Genomic DNA, 4,334 nt, shown 5'->3' with positions numbered 1-4,334 from the left:
ACTATAATAGCAAAGCTCGCAATACATCAAGATCGTGCCAAATCAAGAACACGAGAGAGAGAGAGATCAAACACATAGCTACTGGTACATACCCTCAGCCCCGAGGAAGAACTACTCCCTCCTCGTCATGGAGAGCACCGGGATGATGAAGATGGCCACCGGGGAAGGATTGCCCCCTCCGGCAGGGTGCCAGAACGGGTCTAGATTGGTTTTTGGTGGCTACGGAGGCTTCTGGCGGCGGAACTCCCGATCTATTATGCGTTCTGGAAGTTTTAGGGTACGTGGAGTTATATAGGCAGAAGAAGCACGTCAGGGGAGCCACGGGAGCCCCACGAGGCAGGGGGGCGCGCCCTAGGGGGGGCGCCCCCCACCCTCGTGGGCAGCTCCCGTATCTTCTGACGTGGGGTCCAAGTCCATCAGGTGTGTTTCCTTCCAAAAATAACTTCTCCAGTTGATTTTGTTCCGTTTCGACTCCGTCTGATATTCCTTTTCTTCAAAACACTGAAATAGGCATAAAACAGCAAATCTGGGCTGGGCCTCCGGTTAATAGGTTAGTCCCAAAAGTAATATAAAAGTGGATAGTAAAGCCCAATATTGCCCAAAATAGTAGATAATATAGCATGGAGCAATAAAAAATTATAGATACGTTGGAGAGGTATCAAGCATCCCCAAGCTTAATTCTTGCTCGTCCTCGAGTAGGTAAATGATAAAAAAGATAATTTTTGATGTGGAATGCTAGTTGGCATAATTTCAATGTAATTCTTCTTAATTGTGATATGAATATTCAGATCCGAAAGATTCAAGACAAAAGTTCATATTGACATAGAAATAATAATACTTCAAGCATACAAATAAAGCAATCATGTCTTCTCAAAATAACATGGCCAAAGAGAGCTATCCCTACAAAATCATATAGTCTGGCTATGCTCCATCTTCACCACACAAAATATTTAAATCATGCACAACCCCGATGACAAGCCAAGCAATTGTTTCATACTTTTGATGTTCTCAAACTTTTTCAATCTTCATGCAATACATGAGCGTGAGCCATGGATATAGCACTATAGGTGGAATAGAATGGTGGTTGTGGAGAGGACAAAAAGGGAGAAGATAGTCTCACATCGACTAGGCGTATCAATGGGCTATGGAGATGCCCATCAATAGATATCAATGTGAGTGAGTAGGGATTGCCATGCAACGGATGCACTAGAGCTATAAATGTATGAAAGCTCAACAAAAGAAACTAGTGGGTGTGCATCCAACTCGCTTGCTCACAAATACCTAGGGAATTTTGAGGAAGCCCATCATTGGAATATACAAGCCAAGTTCTATAATGAAAAATTCCCACTAGTATATGAAAGTGACAACATATGAGACTCTCTATATGAAGAACATGGTGCTACTTTGAAGCATAAGTGTGGAAAAAGGATAGTAGCATTGCCCCTTATTATTATTATTATTATTATTATTATTTTTATTTTTATTTGGCCTTTTTTTGGCCTTCCTTTTTTTGGACAATGCTCTATTAATGATGATCATCACACTTCTATTTATTTACAACTCAATGATTACAACTCGATACTAGAACAAAGTATGACTCTATATGAATGCCTCCGGCGGTGTACCGGGATGTGCAATGATGCATGAGTGACATGTATGAAAGAATTATGAACGGTGGCTTTGCCACAAATACGATGTCAACTACATGATCATGCAAAGCAATATGACAATGATGAAGCGTGTCATAATAACAGAACTGTGGAAAGTTGCATGGCAATATATCTCGAAATGGCTATGGAAATGCCATAATAGGTAGGTATGGTGGCTATTTTGAGGAAGGTATATGGTGGGTTTATGGTACCGGCGAAAGTTGCACGGTACTAGAGAGGCTAGCAATGGTGGAAGGGTGAGAGTGCGTATAATCCATGGACTCAACATTAGTCATAAAGAACTCACATACTTATTGCAAAAATCTATTAGTTATCGAAACAAAGTACTACGCGCATGCTCCTAGGGGGATAGATTGGTAGGAGAAGACCATCGCTCGTCCCCGACCGCCACTCATAAGGAAGACAATCAATAAATAAATCATTCTCCGACTTCGTCACATAACGGTTCACCATACGTGCATGCTACGGGAATCACAAACTTCAACACAAGTATTTCTCAAATTCATAACCACTCAACTAGCATGACTCTAATATCACCATCTCCATATCTCAAAACAATTATCAAGTATCAAACTTCTCCTAATATTCAACACACTCATAAGAGAATTTTATTATTCTTGAATACCTAGCATATTAGGATTTTAAGCAAATTACCATGCTATTTAAGACTCTCAAAATAATATAAGTGAAGCATGAGAGTTCATCTATTTCTTCAAAATAAAACTACCACCATGCTCTAAAAGGATATAAGTGAAGCACTAGAGCAAATGACAAACTACTCCGAAAGATATAAGTGAAGATCAATGAGTAGTCGAATAATTATGCAACTATGTGAAGACTCTCTAACATTTAATAATTTCAGATCTTGGTATTTTATTCAAACAACAAGAAAATCCTAACAAAATAAATTGACGCTCCAAGCAAAACACATATCATGTGGCGAATAAAAATATAGCTCCAAGTAAAGTTACCGATGAACGAAGACGAAAGAGGGGATGCCTTCCGGGGCATCCCCAAGCTTAGGCTCTTGCCACTCCTTATTCCATAGTCCATCGAATCCTTACCCAAAACTTGAAAACTTCACAACACAAAACTTAACAGAAAACTCGTAAGCTCCGTTAGTACAAGAAAATAAATAACCACTTCAAGGTACTGTAATGAACTCATTATTTATTTATATTGGTGTTAAACCTACTGTATTCCAACTTATCTATGGTTCATACCCTCCGATACTACTCATAGATTCATCAAAATAAGCAAACAACACATAGAAAACAGAATCTGTCAAAAACAGAACAGTCTGTAGTAATCTAGATCAAACATATACTTCTGGAACTTATAAAATTCTCAAATAAATTGCTGGACGTGAGGAATTTATCTATTAATCATATGCAAAAAGAATTAACTAAATAGCACTCTCCAAATAAAAATGGCAGCAATTCTCGTGAGTGCTAAAGTTTCTGTTTTTTACAGCATGATCAACAAGACTCTCCCCAAGTCTTCCCAAAGGTTCTACTTGGCACAAACACTAATTAAAAGCATAAAACCACATCTAAAAAGAGTCTAGATGAATTATTTATTACTAAACAGGAGCAAAAAGCAAGGAACTAAAATAAAATTGGGTTGCCTCCCAACAAGCGCTATCGTTTAATGCCCCCTAGCTAGGCATGATGATTTCAATTATGCTCACAGAAAGGATAAGAATTGAAACATAAAGAGAGCATCATGAAGAATATGACTAGCACATTTAAGTCTAACCCTCTTCCTATGCATAGGGATTTTGTGAGAAAACAATTTATGGGAACAATAATCAACTAGCATAGGAGAGCAAAACAAGCATAACTTCAAAATTTTAAGCACATAGAGAGGAAACTTGATATTATTGCAACTCCTACAAGCATATGTTCCTCCCTCATAATAATTTTCAGTATCATCATGAATGAATTCAACAATATAACCAGCACCTAAAGCATTCTTTTCATGATCTACAAGCATATAAATTTTATTACTCTCCACACAAGCAAAATTCTTCTCATGAATAATAGTGGGAGCAAACTCAACAAAATAATTATCATGTGAGGCATAATCCAATTGAAAACTAAAATCATGATGACAAGATTCATGGATATCATTATTCTTTATATCATACAAGTCATCACAATAATCATCATAGGTAGCAACTTTGTTCTCATAATCAATTGGAACCTCTTCCGGAATAGTGGATTCATCACAAAATAAAGTCATGACCTCTACAAATCCACTTTCATCAATATAATCATCATAAATAGGAGGCATGCTTTCATCATAATAAATTTGCTCATCAAATCTTGGGGGAGAAAAAAAATATCATCTTCATCAAACATAGTTTCCCCAAACTTGTGGCTTTGCATATCATTAGCATCATGGATATTCAAGGAATTCATACTAACAACATTGCAATCATGCTCATCATTCATATATTTAGTGCCAAACATTTTATAGATTTCTTCTTCTAGCACTTGAGCACAATTATCCTTTCCATCATACTCACGAAATATATTAAAAGGTGAAGCGTATGTGGCAAACTCAATTCCATTTTTTATAGTTTTCTTTTATAGACTAAACTAGTGATAAAACAAGAAACTAAAACACTCGATTGCAAGATCTAAAGATATACCTTCAAGC

Source organism: Triticum urartu, chromosome 5A (genome assembly GCF_056163025.1).
Source record: "Triticum urartu cultivar PI428250 chromosome 5A, HENAU_Tu73, whole genome shotgun sequence".
Lineage (NCBI taxonomy): Eukaryota > Viridiplantae > Streptophyta > Magnoliopsida > Poales > Poaceae > Triticum > Triticum urartu.
The sequence above is the reverse complement of the archived record's forward strand: the minus strand, read 5'-3'. Positions refer to the sequence as shown.